This window comes from Panthera leo, chromosome F3, assembly GCF_018350215.1.
Source record: "Panthera leo isolate Ple1 chromosome F3, P.leo_Ple1_pat1.1, whole genome shotgun sequence".
Classification (NCBI taxonomy): Eukaryota; Metazoa; Chordata; class Mammalia; order Carnivora; family Felidae; genus Panthera; species Panthera leo.
This window is the reverse complement of record NC_056696.1, coordinates 26,488,496-26,507,336: the sequence shown is the minus strand read 5'-3', so window position 1 is coordinate 26,507,336 and position 18,841 is coordinate 26,488,496. Positions and strand designations below refer to the sequence as shown.

The 18,841-nt window shown below is 37.7% G+C and overlaps 2 long non-coding RNA genes across 3 annotated transcripts in view; one reads left to right on the top strand and one right to left on the bottom strand.

Annotated features, from left to right (window-relative positions):
* Positions 1-1,561: 1,561 nt before the first annotated feature.
* On the bottom strand, positions 1,562-13,122 carry LOC122212358. Of its 2 annotated transcripts, none has more exons than XR_006199117.1 (3): positions 13,036-13,122; positions 12,375-12,509; positions 1,562-1,753 (listed from the first exon to the last, which is right to left on the bottom strand). It is a non-coding gene; the product is annotated as an uncharacterized LOC122212358 (long non-coding RNA). The 2 variants fall into 2 exon arrangements; XR_006199116.1 differs by lacking the exon at positions 13,036-13,122 and adding an exon at positions 12,775-12,852.
* Positions 12,482-18,841, top strand: part of LOC122212357 — a 21,927-nt gene continuing 15,567 nt past the window's right edge. The window contains exon 1 of the long non-coding RNA XR_006199115.1: positions 12,482-12,505. This is a non-coding gene — a long non-coding RNA (uncharacterized LOC122212357). The remainder of the gene's footprint in view (positions 12,506-18,841) is intronic.

Here is an 18,841-nt window from a genome sequence, read left to right as displayed (position 1 = left end):
ATTTTAGACAAAATGTTGGCTTTCTCACCCCAGCTCCTGAATGTCAGTATAGCCAACTGAATGGCTGTGGCCAGATGAGATTCCTCAAGACTGAGCCTAGAGTGGGCATTTCCTGTGGGAGGCAAAGGGGGAAGCTGGGAGCCAAAGGGATGAACTAGAAATTCAGAGTCAAGCTAGGACCAAATTATAAGATAGGATATATATACAGACAGGCCTACAGAGATAAAATAGAGGTCAAGGTGATTAAGTTGGGGTTGGACCTGGTGAAGAGTGCCAGAGGTCAGGAAATGCAAGGGCTGAGAATTCTCAGGCAATTCTCTTGAATTCAGGCTGGAATCTGCGGCTGACCCATATAAACTGACATGTGCATACTTAGGGTATGTACTGCAGCCTTCTAAGTGTTGACAATTACTACCCCACACTGCACCTGAGCATACTTCACACATTCCTCAAGCCTTGAAAGAGCCACAGAGATCCACCCTAATTCTTTACTTTCTGTCAGTGAAGAAGAACCAGTTAGGGGAAGGAGCCTACTCCTGGGAAGTCTCTTCTGTTCCCTGTGCTTCCTTGAGTAATGTAATGGGCGATCACATAAGACATTCCAGCTCTGGTCCCCCTTCCATCAAGCAGAATAATAATAATAATAAGAGCTTGAATAGATAAAATTGTTATATGCCAGGCTCATTCTGGGTGAACAAAAACATCTTCCTAGAAGCCTTCTGGACTCAGATCTTCAAACGTACTATAACTTCTGTGCTTGGGCATTGATTGAATTGATCATTCTACATCTTAGCTTCTAAGCCCTAACTTCCTGTTCATTTATTTCAGCAGTGACTGACCCTTGGGCTTTGTATTTACCTTGCTCTGTTGGGATCTCTCTCCTAGTGGTATTTGGTATTTATGACAGCTCTCCACCCCATTGCTTGCTTCATGAAATACAGTTTCAGCCATTTCTTTCTTAAGATCTCCTTTGTCCCGCACTCTCTCTTCTCTTTTTCCTCAGAATTCTTCCTGATATTTTACCTTTGTATTTCTATCTTGGTGCCAACAGAAGTAATCAGTGCAGAAAGAGCACAATTACAGTACCTGTAAGTATTTGGCACTGTGGTGAACTCAGAAGCAAATAAAGATGCCTCAAAGAACTGGCACCTAATGGAAGACGTAAGAAATGTGAAGTATATTATATCCCTGTGGTTGAAAAAATACAATCTAAGATGAGTGGTCATTGCTGGTAATGTTCTAAAACTCCACAAGATGAGGGGCACTGGGAGGCTTAGTCAGTTGAGTATCTAATTCTTGATTTCAGCTCAGGTCATGATCCCAGGGTCATGGGATCAAGCCTGGTGTTGGGCTCCACACTGAGCATGAAGCCTGCTTAAGATTCTCTCTACTCCCTCTGCCCCTCTCCCCTGCTCATGCTCTCCTCTCTCTCTCTCTCTCTAAAATAAAAAAATAATAAATATTAACATCCACAAGATGAAAGTAGCTTCTCAGAAAGTAGTGTCTCATTCCAAATTAAATTAAATTTAGCAAGCACATTTATTGATTATTTACTACATGAAAAGTATTCTTTCATGTAATACCTTTACATCAAAGTAATGTACAGGAAGCAAATGATCAGCAATCTGTGGATTCCATCCTCCAAGAGCTGGCCAATCATGGAAGGGACAGTCATCCATTCACACACTTCACATTCTAGACCAGTGCTTCCAGTAGGAGTTTAATGCAATCCACATATGAAACTTTAAATTTTCTAGTAGTCAGATCAAAAAAAGTAAAAAGAGGTATAAATTAATTTCAATAATGCTTTATTTATCTAATATATTTCTAATATTATCATTTCAATATGCAATCAATATGAAATTATTGAGTATTTTCCATTCCTTTTGTCATACTAAGTTTTTGAAATCTGATGTGTATTCTGCAGGTATACCACATCTCAATGCAGATGCAAAATTTTCCTCAGAAATAACTTGATCTGTGGTTGAGTTTCATAAAATTTACAATGGAAAAAGCAGATTTATATACCCAAGTTGTTCTATCCAGACATGTTGAAGAGTTTTGCAATAACTGAGTCAACTGTCAAAACATCAAATCCCTTTAATATCTCCATTCACATTTCTAAAACTGGTTCATCTTTTATAGAAGAATTTCTTTGACTTTAAAACAAATATATTTCAGGTTCAGAATCATGTTTGTCCAAGTTAAATAAACTCACTAACTCTTGTACGATTAGTATCAAATTCCAAAGGATTTTATATAAATTGAAAGTAACTCTAAATTTATAAATATTAAACTGTTATTCAAAATTTTCTTGCAGTTTATCCAGCTAATTTATGTAATACTGCCAATCATGAATAAAACCTTATACAATTTTGGTCCATATTAGAGAAAGTATACAAGTTTTAGGATTGATTTATATCACGAAAATGTTCAATTTCAACATAAATGCTTGCAGATTTATAGGTCTCATATAACTTCTCTCCCCCCCTTAGAGCTTCAAATTTAGGTGTTCCTTGAGAAACATGATAGTGAGAAATCATAAGTCAGTAACACACTGACATTTTCATCTTTGATCACTAAATATTTAGCAAGCATTACTTCTGTTTCCAAAAAATTTAGTTAATCGCACAATAAATCTTTGTAAAACTCTTCTACTATTCAACCAAAATGAAAAGAACACAAAGTTATTAAATTTATTGTCTCCTACTTCTTTCACCATTTCATAAACCAACAATGATTCATGTTCATTTGCACATATATACTGAAAAATTTTAACTGTATCCATGATACTTCATACTGTGCTTCTGAAAACTAGGCACAAGTATTTTCAATATATATTAAAAAGGAACAAAAAAATGAGTTTCTCATTAGCAATTTTTAAAATTTGAATCAGTTGATCTTTGATGTTGTTAGAAAGTTCTCGTATGCTATGAAAAATTATTTGGTGGCTTTAACTAGAGATATTTCGCTTTTTGTAAAATACATGTTTTAGTCTTTTCTTCATAATTTTCTAACAAGATTTCTAAAACACATAACTTTTTATACCATCTCTCCATCTAAAAGTGTTCATGTGTGCAGGTGCACACAAGAATTCAAGTTGTTTTATAGCTGAACAATGTTACAAACTCAGATCTTGCTAAAAATCATTTAAGAATGTTTTGTTGGTCATTTAATCATGGTTTTCAGGCAATTAACTTCATTGATCTTCTTTTGACTATTGATCAAATTTACTATTTATTTGTTGACCATGTCCATTTTCTTATCTTTAAAATGCTTTTTATGTGACAAATAGTTTTTTGGTTTTTTTGGGTTTTGTAACAGCAAATTGCAATTCAGTGTGAAATTTGCAGCTTTCCTTCTTTCGATCTATCTTTTTTCTTTACTTTTCTGGGCATAGCACTAGCGTTTGCATTTTCATTTGACTCTACATCAGTATTACGCCCTTGTTTTAAATTTAAAAATCCATCCATCCTTATTTTTTTAATCTGGAAAAATAATTGAATTGTATTATAATTACAATAATGTGTTTCAATTTAGTTACCAGTTATAATTTACATAGGTACCACTATAACCCAAACTGCCTGCATAAAATATTCAGATAAATGCATTACATTACATTGGTGCTTAGAAAAAATATCATTCAGGGGCGCCTGGGTGGCTCCGTCAGTTAATCATCTGACTTCGGCTCAGGTCACGATCTCGCGGTTCGTGGGTTCCAGCCTCGTGTCGGGCTCTGTGCTGACAGCTAGCTCAGAGCCTGGAACCTATCTTTGGATTCTGTGTCTCCCTCTCTCTCTCTCTCTCTGTCCCTCCTGTGCTTTCTCTCTCTCTTTCTCTCTCTCTCTCTCAAAAATAAATAAAACGTTAAAAAAAATTAGAAAAAATATCATTCAAATGGAATCAGTAGGTTGACACTGATTAGATCAGTGATGTGTTTATGTGTAATACTAGAAATGACACACAGGCCTAACACACACACTATACTATGGTAATAAAATCTGAGACAACACAGTGGTTAAAGTGAAATATGATCCTACCAAAACAATAAATCTGTGCTTAATGGAGAAATATTTTACACTACTGCAGTTTTAAAATTAAAATTAAGCAAGTTTAAAAATTCAATTCCTCAGTTGTATTAGCCACATCTCAAGTGCTTAACAGCCACATAACTAGGTGGAAGGCAACCTCCATCAGATTCTCTACCTTTGTCTCCTCTCTTCTATCACTTTTTTTTTTCCTTTCTCCCTTTCCCAGAGGAGAAAGAATTGTTAATCCAGTTGGGTTCCAAGTCATTGACTGAACCATATTTCCTAGTTGTTGTTTCTTCCATTTATTAGTGCCATGTAGATGGTTGGGTAAATTAAACCACAGTCAGCCTTCTGGTATCTCTAGTTCCTTCTTCTTTATAGCTAAGAATCTGCCTCTTCACAGCTGACTGGTCTTAACCTCTCTCTCTGTCTCTCTCTCTCCCCCTCCCTCCCTCCCACTCCTTCTATTCAACTAAGTGGGCACATTGACTGAAGGCTTCCCTATTGAAAATATGTCCTGTCATGTTGCATTATCTTCTGTCTTTGTCATTCATACTGATATAGACTGAATGTTCATGCTCCCTCCCCAAATACATATGTTGAAATCTAATTCCCAATGTAAGGGTATTTGGAAGTGAGGCCATTGGAAAGATCATGAGGGTGGACCCCTCATGAATGGGATTAGTGCTCTTAGAGACAACAGATAGCTCCCTTGTGACATGGGAGGACACAGTGAAAAAAGGCCATCTATAATCCAGGAAGCAGGTCTTCACCAGACATCAGATCTGCTGGCACCTTGATATTAGAACTTCCAACCTTCCCAAACTGTGAGAAATAAGTTTCTGCTGTCATTCAGTCTAGAGTATTCTGTTATAGCAGCCCCAAAACACTAAGACAGACATATTCCTAAGTGCATATCCTTGGCTTGGTGGCTTTGTCTCCAGCAACATGCCATTGACTAGAAGTTGGCAAGTCCCAAGATTTGGATTTAGGGAAAGGACAGATCTACAGTGGCCTTTAGGCTTGGCCACAGGACCCTACCTAGGTCATTAGGGCATGGCACTGGAGATAATTTTAGTCAGGACTCTCTGATGCAAATGAGCAAATCCAGTGGAAAGTAGCTTAGGGGAAGAAAAAGAATTTATTGCCTTATACAATCAAACTATGGAAGGGCAGGAATGTAGCTATTTTATCCTTGGGGGTGACTATAACTGGATAAATATGCCTTCTGGACTGTCTTTTGCCCCTGCTTTCCTCAGCAAATTGGCTTCTTTCTCTCAGACCAGCATCTTCTGTAAGCTAGAATCTGAACACCTGCATCTTTCAGCTTTCCCTCTGGAGAAAAAAAAAGAATCTCTTTCCTTAATTTGTATTAAAAAAAATCCCAAAAGGGCCCCAATGGCCTAATTTAGATAATCTGATCCCCTGGGAGAGTTGGAAGGGGAAGTAGTTCCCAAAAAAAACAGTAGGAGATGCTGTTAGGAGGAGAAGTGTGCCAGAGAGACAAAGAGATGTCTATTGCCAGGAATTACAAACACTAGCCCAATTTCTAATAAGTCCATTTGTATTTCTTCCCTCTGTTTAAATACTTTAGTAACTTTAGGAGGGCAATGTGATTGGGCAAAGTCAAGATCTTTTTTCTGGAATCTTGAAATTAATATCAATATTTCATCCATGCTTCTAGTACAGCTCAATAAATGAATTCAAACTTCAGAATGCTTATTTAGAATGCTTCAGGAATGTGTATTGATGCATATGATTTTTTAAAAAACACACTTTTTAAACACAATTAAAAAAAGGGGGGGGCGCCTGGGTGGCTCAGTTGGTTAGGTGACCAACTTTGGCTCAGGTCATGATCTCGTGGTCTGTGAGTTCGAGCCCCGTGTTGGACTCTGTGCTGACAGCTCAGAGCCTGGAGCCTGCTTTGGATTCTGTGTCTCCCCCTCTCTCTACCCCTCCCCTGCTCACACTCTGTGTCTTTCTGTCAATAATAAATAAACATTAAAAAAATTAATAAAAAAACATAAAATGAATATGATCTGATTATTAGTGATTGAAGTGATTGAAGCTCTTTGTGTTGTAAACTAAAAGACAAAAAAAATAAATCTGGCTTACAAAAAAAAAAAAAATTGTGAGCTCGTGTAATTGAAAAGTCCAGGAGTAGTTTTACATTAGACATGACTACCTCCAGAGGCTCAAACAATGTTCCCAGGCTTCAGTCTCCTTCTTCCATCTCATCTCTGCTTTGCTCTGTCTTGGCTCTTTTCACAGATGGATTCTACCCCCATGATGACAATAGTGCTGCCTGAAGCTCCAGACTTATATCCTATCTTCTTAGCAAGTCACAGTGGAAAGAACCTGCATCATTTCCAAAAGTTCCAATAAACTTCCTAGAATTGGCTCTAATTGCCTCTAATGACCTAATTGCCTCTAATGAGCCTGGCAGGGGGGGCATCAACCTCACTAAAACCACCTGAACTCAGAGAAGGAACTATCAATTCCCTAGGGAAAGTCAGGGCACTTTTACCAGAAAAGGGGCCAGTGGTTTCTGGGAAAACAAAAATGATCAATCTCTGATACATAGATAATTTGAAAACTAAAAATAGTAATCCTTAATTTCCCCATTCAAATATAACTATTGTTGCTATTTTGGCAAATTTACTCCCATTATTCCCATTATTTTTCATATATATATATATATATATATATATATATATATATATATATATTTCTATATAATTGTAATTATAATCTACTTAAAAATTTTTCTGCTTTTTCTCTCTTATCATTCTATAATACACATTTTCCATATCTTTCTATAATTTTCCTAACCATAATTTTAATGAATACATATAGATGAACTTGGATGTCAAGATTGCTTCCTTTGCTTCAAAAAATAAAAATAAACTTGCGATAAACATCATCATGCATATAGCTTTTTTCATGGTTGGATTATTTAGAACAGTTGAATTTCCAGAAGTTGGATTATTGGATCAAAAAGTATACATATATTTAAGTTCTTTGTAAATTTTGCCCGTTTCCCAAAAAGGAATGTAAGTATTCATAAAGCTATCAACAATGAATAAGTATTATACATATATAAAATGTTGTAAGTTCAAAGTACACTCCTAAAGATGCTGAAGGTAGCAGTTCCTTCAGGGGTAATAAAAATGCTTATGAAGAGGATTTTTTAACCTTTTATTCTATGTCAGTTTTTCATAAACCAGTCATATACTACTCAATTATGCAGTTGCACATTTGTTCTTTTTGGAAAAAAAAATTATGCTAATTGTACAAGAACACAAATTTAAAGGATATTATTTAAGAAAGTAATATCAGTAACATGGTATTGGATTATTAGACATTTGAACTACTTCTCATTTCACTAATACCTTCTGCACAATATAGTTAATTGAACATCTGGGCAAAAATTTGCCCACAAGAACATATATCACAATGTTGTTAATAACACCAACACAATGCAGAGTTTTAGGTGTCTTTTACGTGCCTCTTCTGAGTTTTAGGTGCCTTTCTCTACGAGTTTGCTAAACATCTCAAACCTGAATATTTTAAGGCATCTCAAACTTGTGCCCAAAATGGAAATCATTCAGGAAATATCTGTTTGGTGAGTGAATGAATGAATGTTGACCAGTAAATCTACTTCACTTCCTATCATCCATTATGCTGAATAGCTTCTCATCTACCCAGTTACCCAAACTAGAAACCCCGTCATCCTAGAGTCCATCTTCTTATGTACACTTTTACTTGATTAATCATGAAATTCTCTTGATTCTCTTCATCCTGTTGTCCCCACTCTCCAAGCCATTTCTATTGTCCTAGTTCACTCCATCATCATCTGTCACCTGGATTATTGATACAACCTCATCGGTCTCCTACCTCTAGTCTCAGCCTTTCTTCACCCTCCTAACGTAGTGAACTTTCTAGAATTCAGAGCCATCATGGTAGCCACTTTCCATGTCAAATTCCACAGTGGTGCACCATGCATACACAGGCTAAAACCTAATATCATCTGACCCTGGACTCTCTGCCTTTGGCCCACCACTTGCACTTCACACTGTAGCTCAACTAAACTGATTGCATCCCTCTCAATCGGCACTAATCTTTCATATCTTTTTATTTTTGCATATGATTTGCATCTGCCTGCTCAGAATACTCTCTCTCTCTACTTTGTGAGTCTGATAGCAAATTTTTCCTTTTTCTTCAAAACTCATGTTAAGAAAAAGTCCTTTGAAAATATTGAAGGGGAGGTCGGGTGAGGACAGGATCAGCTATATAATTCTGATGAACAGCTCTGAGTAAAGGTGTTGGTTGAAGCTATCGGAGTGGAAGAATTCTCAGGAAAGCATGAAATGAGAGACAAACAGTGCGGGCCGTGTTAGAAGGCAGAGGAAGAAGAAAATCAAGAGGAGCATAGGTGGATGCAATCTTCCATAAACCAAAAGAGGGAAGAGTTTTAAGCAGAATGAGATAGTAAAAACTTTAAATGCAGCAGAAAAATGGAGCAGGATAATGGCCTCAAAGCATGCATTGGCTTTGATATTTAAGAGGCTTTCATGTAGTCTTAGAGCACCTTCAGTGGAAGATGGGGGCAAAATATGACCAATGTGGGCTAGTTGAAGAAGAAATGGAGTCGAAACTGTAGACTACACATTCCTTTTAAGGGCTGGAAGAAATAGATTGAAAGAGAGCCATTTGGTGGTGACTTGAGGAGTGGACAGAATAAAGGAAGGACTTTTTTTTTTTAAGAATGACTATTAGTAAGCAGAGAGAAAGCAGCAGGGGAGGAGGGGGTGATTAAGATACAGATCTGAGACCCAGGAATATCCCTAAAGAGACTAAATGGGATGGGACCAATGGACCAGAGGGTGGGCCTCTCATACAGGAGAAAAGCACCTTAGTCTCTAAGAATGTAAGAGAAGAGAAAATGCTGGGTGTGTTTGTCAACTTCCAAGATACTGAACAAGGCCTTGCTAACGTTTGCCAAACAATCAAAAGATAAGGAGATCCCTGAGAGGATTTCTACATACTTCACAATATTAGTCCTGGCCAATTTAAGCAAGGAGCGACAAGGGTTTAGTGATATAAGTGAATATGGAAAATGAATCTTTGTGAAGGAAATGGGGAAAGGTAGTGTTAGTTTGGAAATAATGTCATGAAGATGGCGAGGGAAAGAGGGGAGAATAATACATGTGGCTAACATAAACTGAGGACAGTGTGGTCTTTGCAGCCTGCCAGACAGACCTGGGAGGAATGTTGGCTCTGCCACATACTAGCTTTGATCTGAAACTAGTTTCTTAACCTTCTCTGAGCCTGAATTTCTTCTTCCAAAAATAGAGTTAAAAATGCTTGCCTCTTGGGATTGGAATGGGGATTGGAGATAATATATTTTAGAAGGTGCAAAATATTTACTTTTTCTCACCTTCCATTTCCTCATTTCCCGGAAATATCACCTAGAGATATTTATTAACTATATAATAAAAATCTTCATTAAGGTATGTGCTGGAGAAGCTTTTTTAAAAGACATATACATAGATAAATTTCTTAAATGCACAAATAGATTAAGATGGTTTACTTAAACATAGTACAAAAAATTAATAGGGTGAGGCAAGAAGGGAGTGAAAAGTAGAACTTATAGCTTGTGATTATAAAAGTATTAGAAACATTCTTTTTAAAGATAGTGTTGGTAGAGAAATCAATCAGTAGATAGATGATGATGATAGATAGATAGATAGATAATGACAGACAGACAGATATCATCCAGAGGAAATAGTGTAGAGTGAGAAGAGAGAGCCACTGTTCTGGTGTATATCAACATTTTATGTTATATCATTTTATCATCATAAAGTAGGATCAAAAATTGATTCATCTCAGTATAAGCAAAAGAACATGGATTTGGGAAAAAGGCAACCATGGGTTTGAATATTCACTCTGTCTCAGACTATCTGGGTGATCTTGGACAAGTGAAAACTTCCTTAAAAGTCTCAGTATATTAGTTTCCTAGGCCATAAGAACGTACCAAAAATTGGCTGGCATAAAAAGAACAGAAATTTATTGTCTCATAATTCTGGAGGCTAGAAGTTCAAAACTAAGATTTCAGCAGGGTCAAGCTTTCCTGAAGGCCCCAAGGAAAGATCTGTTCCAAGCCTTCTTCTAACTTCTAGTAGCCCCAGGTGTCCCTTGGCTTGTAGAAGCATCATTCCAATTGTCTGTCTTCATGTGGCATTATCCTTGTCTCTGTGTCTTCACATAGTTGTCTTCTTATAAAGACATCAGTCATGTTGCATTAGGAGCCCACTCTACTCCAGTATGGCTTCAGCTTAACTTAAATCATTACAGCTGCAATAACCCTATTTCCAAATATAAAATTATATTCTAAGGTAACAAGGGTTAAGACTTCAACATATCATTGGGGGGGGGGGAGCATAATGCAAAGCATAGCATTTATTATCTTCATTCTTTAGGTGGGAATAAAAGTACCCTCCTTTCAAGGTTGTTATGATAATCCTGTGTGAATATATATATTAAAAAAACCTAGCACAATATCTGACACACAGTATATGAGAAAAATAAAGAAGAATAAAAGCCAGATATCAAAATGATAACTTTGGTTGTTACCATTTGATTCCTTGTTATTTGCCAAGAGCTTTTGGTGGAGAGGTCTTACCAGGTTCTGTGATTCTTTAATATTGCATTCGCAGGTGACCTTGATTCAATATTTACTAGACACTTACTATATATTTGGCATTGTACCAGGCACAAAGATACTTAGGGGGAGGGGACTTGAGGCCACTTCTGTGATTTTCTAAGGTTGTTTGTACTACAAAGCCAACTCCTTATCCCAAAGCAGCACTCAAATCTACAAATTATGATGTAGAAAAGGGGTCAGCAAACTATGAGCCATGGGCCCGAAATTTGAGCCCATGTGTTTGTAAATAAAGTTTTATTGAAAGACAGCCATGTCTATTTGTTTATGTATGGTCAATGGCTACTTTTGTGTTACTTAGGAGAGTTGAGTAGCTGTGACAGAGTTAGGCCCACAAAGCCTAAAATATTTAGTAATCTAATCCTTTATGTAAATGGTATATTTCTCAAAGTTCAGGCCTTGGCTGATACTCTTCTTGGTCCACAAGCCTATTAATTTTCAGAGCTTCAAGTTCATCTATAGTTTGGGCCCTGGCAACTTTGATTTTTCTGGTTTTGAGGCTCAAAACATTGAGTTCATTCATTCATTTGATCATTCAAATGGATCCTTTGTGATGCAGTCTAAGCAAAAGAAAACCTGAAAAAGATGGTGTCCATATCCTCAAGGAATTTATAATCTGGGAAGGCAATCAAGTCTCTACACAAATGAGAATCACTAAAGGGAGTAGATAATAGCTATAGATAATGGCTTTAAAAGCGGTGAAGGCATGGAGAAGAGAGAAAGAGATAACTTTTATGATCACTATCCATCTAGTTGCTGATGCCAGAAATCAGTCATCCTGGACTCTTCATCTTCAATTACCTGCCACTCCATCCAAGTTTTGTTAATTCTATGTCCAAAGTATCTCTCAAATCCATCTGTATCTCTTCATCCCCACTGCTACCATCCTAGTTCACATTACTGGATCAACACCAACCTACCAACTGATTTCCTTCCTTTAGTCTTGCCTTTCAATACATTCTCCACACCATCATCAGAGTGATCTTGGTAAATTTTAGATCTAATCATGACACTTTGCTACTTCAAAAACCTCTGATAGCTTTTTGTTAGGATAAAGTGTAGTCCGTGTCTTATAGAGTTCTCCAGAAACTGATTTCTGGTTTCCTGTCCACCTCCATTTTTTTCTTGCTGGACTATCCCATGTTCCACCCAAACTGGTGTTTGAGTGTTTGGAACTTATTGTGATCTCTCTCAACAGAAGCATTCCCTCATACTGTTTCTCTTACTGGAGCTCTGTCCCCTCTTCTCTCTCCTCAGTTCCTTACCTCCTTTTGCCCAGCTAGCTTCTTCATTCTTCAGGTCTCACATCAAATGATGGTTCCTACAGGAACCTTCCCTAACTTACTAGTCTAGCAAGATTGTAGTAGTCCCTCCTTATCTCTGCAGGATACGTTCCAAAACTCCTGGTGGATTCCTGAAGCCATAGGTAGTACTGGACCCTGTATATACTGTTTCCCCCCCCCCCATACATGCATACCTATTGTAAAGTTCAATTTATAAATTAGTCACAGTAAGAATTTAACAACTCATAATAAATTAGAATAATTATAATAATACACCGTAATAAAATATATGAATATTATTCTCACTCTCAAAATATTTTTTTGCACTCTACTCACCCTTCTTCCTGTGGTGATGCACAAAGTGAGGTGAATGAGGTAGGCATTGTGACCTAGCATTAAGCTACTATGCCCTTCTGATGATAGGTCAGAAAATGGATCATCTGCCTCTGGACTGTGGTTGAGAGCAGGTAACTGAAACCAAAAGTAAGGGGGGACTATTGTACTTGATATTTACTGAGAGCCTCCAGCACTTTCCTTATGTAACAGCTACTCCCTTGTTTACTTCTCTCCTCTTGCGCTAAGTACTGAAGTTGGGAAAAACATGTTCCCTCTACTCCTCACCCCATCTCCCCACACCCAACTCACACCCAACCCCCTCCCCTCTCAGACTTGGCATCAACAGGCGCTCAATAAATGTTCCTTGGATGAAAGGGCAGGTAACTTTCCACTAGCTCACTTTTCTCTGTTGCAGACTGTAGGTGGGTCTCAGTGCTGGGGCAAGAAGGGGAACGAGAGAGTGGGCGTGCCTTAGAGGAAGAAGATTCGAAGCCTGGTTGGCTGGGAGGCTTATCTGTCAGGACCAGGGGCGGGGCCAAGAACACTGTTTATTGGCTCCGTGGGGATGGGCGGAGTAGAAATGGCTGTCCTTGCTGGGCAGAGAGAGCCAGTGAGCTGGAATGAGAGAGGCACGGCCTGCAGGGGTGGGCAGGGGCTGCACCTGGAGCGTAGCTAAGTGACATCCTCCTTGGGTGGCTCAGGTGTCAGGTGCAGAATAAGTTGTTAATTGGGAAGCCGAATTCGTGGAGTCAATGCAGGGACAGGAGGGAGCAGGGAGCTCTTTCATGAGCAGGGAGAAAGAAACCTTTCAGAAGCCAGGACTCCATTATTACACTTAACTTTTCTTTCTCTGTTCCCTCATCCCACCCTGCCACATCATCTAGTCCTTGATTTATTCAGGAAACCTCCTGAACAACTTAGAAGCAGTCCACTGATGCCAAAGAATGATACACCACAGCTTGGATGTTAATGCTACCAGTTAGAGATGTATAGTTGATTATAATTTCTTCAAGTATTAGTTCGAACTAGGGTGATTTTTTTCACCCTTGCAGATGCACGAATACTGTTATTAATAAATACAAAGTATATAGAAGCAAAAGTTGTGGAAGAGGAAGAATTAGATGAGTATCTAACAATTACCCAGCATTTTATTTTCTTTGAAAGAACTAATGATACCTGCCTCCTCTTGCATTAGTTAGGTTGCTGTTTAAGATGCTTTTAAAATTGTCAAAATACATCTGAGATGAGGTCTCCACATCCTCAGTTGAAAATTGGGGAAACTAGAATAGTGTACCTTTGAAAAAAAGCACACCTAACCAAGATAATAAAATATGTAGGTGGATAGAAATCCAGCAGCTTTCTTCATAAGATTCTAAACCAGAACTGAAGAAAGACCATCTGCCATCTCATCTGTGTCCACCTTTTTAGAGTCATCTCTGATTTATTCATTCTGCATTCTAGCCAGGCCAAACTATACAGTTTCTCCAGACTCATCTCATTTTCTTCTATTTCCTATACTGCTTCTTCACTATTTTTGCCTCAAAATTCAGCAAATATATCACCTCACCTAGAAAATTCCAGTATCTCTTTTCTCCAAGTACGGGAGTTTCCTCTACCACCATAGTGCTCTGTGATACTTATGTCTGATGGTGCTTGTCACATTGTGATGTAATTTTTCTTACCAGTTTCTGTACCGGATTGCTAGGGCAGTATCTTTATCTTGGTATTCCTATGTCTGGCTCAGTATCAGTGGATATTGTGTAGATATTGGATGGACGAGTGGATGGACAGATGATGGATGGACGTACAGGTGAAGGGATAGCTAGAAGGATGGACATACATGTGGGAGTGAAGGGATAGATAAACAAATGAATAGATTGATGTTTGTACTAAGAGATATATAGGTGAGTAGATAGAAATAAAACTGGTTTAGAGACTGAATCTTGATGGATGCTCTGGTTGGGAAAGACTGAAAGGATCTTGATACCAGCTCAAGTAGATTGATGAAAAGGAAAGGGGAGGTAGTTGAGAATGGTTCAGTGAAATCATTCTTTCTATTGGAAAAAATATTGATAAAACATGTACTAAAGTTAATAAATGCCACATTGTAAGGAGCAGATAATACCAGTTTGATATCCTTAGTGTTTAAAATGCAAAATTCTAACATTTCCCTTCCCCTTTCATCTCCATTTCTTTTTTAATCTCTAGTGTAAATATTATTAAACAGTCAATTGGAATATCCAGTAAGGAAACCCACATTAGTGTGATTATTTTTGAAAGATATCTAAAGTCTTTTTTTTTTTTGTTGCTGTTGTTAACTAAACCAATTGACTTCTGTGCCTCTAATCCCTGAAAGCAATCATTTTAATAGCAACAACCCTTTTTCTCTAATAATGCCTGACACGCATAGAGCTTTATAAAATTTAGAAATATTTGTATGTACAATGTCATATCAATAACTCTGTGTGGTTACTTGAAATTGTTCATATTTTATAGATGAAGAAACTGAGACTCAAAGAAATTAGGTCTTATAGCCACATGGGCTAGTGTAATAGATGGAACTAACGTTCACAATTCTTTACTCCCTTCTGATTTTCCACTACAAAGTAACTTTGCAGTGTCTCCCAGAAAAATCAGTACAGTATTCATCTCTGACATACTGGCTTTGGTCTTGGCCATGTATTTGTTAGCCAATGGATTGTTAATGATCATGACATGAGCAGAGACCTTAAGTCTGTGTGGCTTACCTTGACCTCTTATGTTTCCGCTGTTGCCATAATAACATATTCTGGATAGCTGTTAATCCCAGAAAAAGATATCTGGAGGGGACCAATCCTATCCTAGCTTGGACCCAAACCTAACTGGACCCAGGTGAGTCCAGCTTGGCCCAACCACATACATGTAAGATCAACTAAACCCAAGCCAACCTGCAGATTTATGAGAAAAGAAAATAAATACTTAAACACAATCTTACCATATGATCCAGCGATCATTCTCATAGGTATTTACCCAAATGAGTTGAAAACTCATGTCTACAGAAATGTTTATAGCAGATTTATTCATAATTACCCCCAAACCAGCATCAAGCAAAATGTCCTTCAGTAAGTTAATTGATTAACAAACTCTGGTAATCAGTACAATGGAATATTATTCAGTGATAAAAGGAAATGAGCTATCAAGCCAAGAAAAGACATGGAGGAGCCTTAAAGACATACTGCTAGGGGCGCCTGGGTGGCTAGGTCGGTTAAGTGTCCGACTTCAGCTCAGGTCATGATGTCGAGGCTCCTGAGTTCCAGCCCCGCCTTGGGCTCTGTGCTGACAGCTCAGAGCCTGGAGCCGGATTCGGATGCTGTGTCTCCGTCTCTCTGTCCCTCCCCAGTTCGTGCTCTGTCTCTTTCTCTCTCTCAAAAATAAACAAACATTTAAAAAAATAAAAAAATGCATATTGCTAAGTGGAATAAGCCAATTTGAAAAAGCTACATAGATACTGTATGATTCCAACTGTATGATGTCTAGAAAAGGCAAAACTATAGAGACAGTAAAAATATTAGTGGTTGCCAGAGATTCAGGGGGAGGCGTCAGGGATGAATATATTGAGCCTGAGATTTTCAAGTCAATGAAACTATTCTGTATGATACTAAAGCCCTGGGTATACTATGACATTATGCATTTGTTAAAACCCATGAGACTGTACAACACAAAAAAATGAATGCTAATGTAACTATGGACCTCAGTTAATAATAATGTATCAATATTAGCTCAACACTTGTAACCAATGTGCCATGCTAGAATGCAAGATGATAATAATAATAAAGCATGTACTCCAGGCCCTGCTATCTTAGTCATTTACATTTTTTTCCTGGACCCTATAGAATGATTTGTGATTCTTTCATAAATTTTGAAAGACACAATACAGAAAAATTCATTCCTCAGCAAACATTTTTTGAACATGTTTCCTTAATTATAGAAGTGCTAGCACACAGAAGTTCAATAAATTTCTGATGAAACTTTAAACTTACATTACTTTGCAATAGACTGTATTTTTGCTCAAAATATTCATTGCCTCTTCCATGGGCCCCTGCCTATGGGAGGATGAAATGTCTGTGCTCATTGTAGCAGGTATGGCCATGTGACTTTCTTTGATCATTGAAATATAACTGGAAATGATAGTCCTGCTTCTGAATGGAAACTTTAATAGCCATTCCATAGTCAGTCACCACCAGTTTCTTTTTCCTTCTGACATGAGACTATTATGTTTCAAATGAGGGCTGCTTTTTCATCATGGGTTCTACATTGAAGAAGATATTGAATCAATCCTGACCCCACTATAGATGAAAAACAAACCTTTGTTATAAGCCACTAAGATTTTGAGATCATTATTGCCACATAGTCCGAACCAAGGGAAGAACCACTAATTATAGTTTCTTCACATTTTTTAGATTAAAAAACACTTAAAAGTTATTTTTCCTTTTTTTAATGTTTTTTATTTTTGAGACAGAGAGATAGAGTGTGAGCAGGGGAGGGGAAGAGGGAGAGGGAGACAATCTGAAGCAGGCTCCAGGCTCTGAGCTGTCAGCACAGAGCCCGATGTGGGGCTCGAACCCGCGAACCGCGAGATCATGACCTGAGCCAAAGTTGGACGCTCAACCAACTGAGCCACCCAGGCACCTCTTAAAAGTTATTTTTCTAACTTTAATATTATGGGCAGCATTTTACAAGTTAAGAGATAATCAAATTAGGGTCTATAAATAAATGTCATTTGTGCACTAAACAGTAAAGAAGTGTCCAAACTTCTAGTTGACAACTTAATATGTATTGTGTGGTTAATAAAATACTATTTGATTTAAACTGATGTGTACTATATGTTTTAACATTTTACAATACTTGCTTTTTAAATTTTTTTTAAATGTTTATTTTTGAGAAAGAGAGAGAGAGACAGAGCATGAGCAAGGGGAAGAAGAGGCAGAAAGAGAGGAATACACAGAATCTGAAGTAGCTACAGGCTCTGAACTGTCAGCACAGAGCTTGACACAGGGCTCAAACCTACAGACTGTGAGATCATGACCTGAGCCAAAGTCGGACACTCAACCTATGAGCCACCCAGACACCCCTACAATACTTGCTTTATTCATATATCTTAACCATGTATTCACCCAACAATCCACATGACTTTTTAAAGTATTTTAAAGTAAGCGGCAGGCATCAGTGCACTTCACCCCTAAACACTGCAGCATGTATATCACTAACTGGGGTTATATCTTCTTAAGATTTTTTTCTTTTGAAGTAAAATTTATATGTAATGTATAAATTGAAGTGTATCACTCAGTGATTTTTGTGAAACACATATTCCTATGCAATCCAAATATCAATCAAGACATAGAGCATGGCCATCACCCAACAAAGGTTTCACTGTTTATTTTCAGCCCACAGATTTGGTGTGTGTATGTGCTTTTGAATGTTGCATATATTTTTATTCTCAAGTATATGAACTTTATATATTTCAGGAGAGATTTAAACATATTCCTAGAACTCAAACCGATACGTCATGTTTACATAGCTCTTTAGGTCTTAGGAATGATATACTTTAAAAGGAACTGAGTTCTGAAACATAAAACTTTAAGCATCTGATAACTTGAGGATTTTTTTCTGGGCCCTTATTATTCTTTCTCTGCCTTTGCTTTCTGGATAATTTTGTTTCTGTAATGATCATCCGTCAGAGGGAATGTCCCTATCACATCAAGTAGTATCATCATCATTTGTACACAATTGAAACTTTGGCAATCTATGTTCTACAAAAGACATTGGTGGTGCTGGGATATATTTTTCTGATGCTAATCACAACACAGTTAGGTGGGTTTAGAGTGGCCGGGACTGAGACTGGTTAGTAAAAGAAGGATAACCACAAATAAGAGAGAAATATAATGGTTTATACTACATGCTTTGTGGCTGTACACACGTGACAGACTAAAATAATGAGCAGAAACAGCATCAGTAGATAAGCTGAGCCAGCATCAAAAGACAAGGGAAATATAAGAAAAAATATAGGGGTTTTTTTTTATTAAAAAAATTATTCTGGGGGGGGAGAGGAGCATAGGGAGAGAGAGAATCCTTTTTTTTTTTATTAAAAAAAGTTTTTAATGTTTATTTATTTTTGAGAGACAGAGAGATAGAGCACGAGCAGGTGAGGAGCAGAGAGGGAGACACAGAATCCGAAGCAGGCTCCAGGCCCCGAGCTGTCAGCACAGAGCCTGACGTGGGGCTCGAACTCATGGACTGCGAGATCATGACCCAAGCTGAAGTCGGACGCTTAACCAACTGAGCCATCCAGGCATCCCAGATAATCTTTCTTTTTTCTTTTTTTAATGTTTACTTATTTTTGAGAGAGAGGGAGCACAGAGCTCAAACTCATGAACCATGAGATCATGACCTGAGCTGAAGTAAGATGCTTAACCCCCTGAGCCACCCAG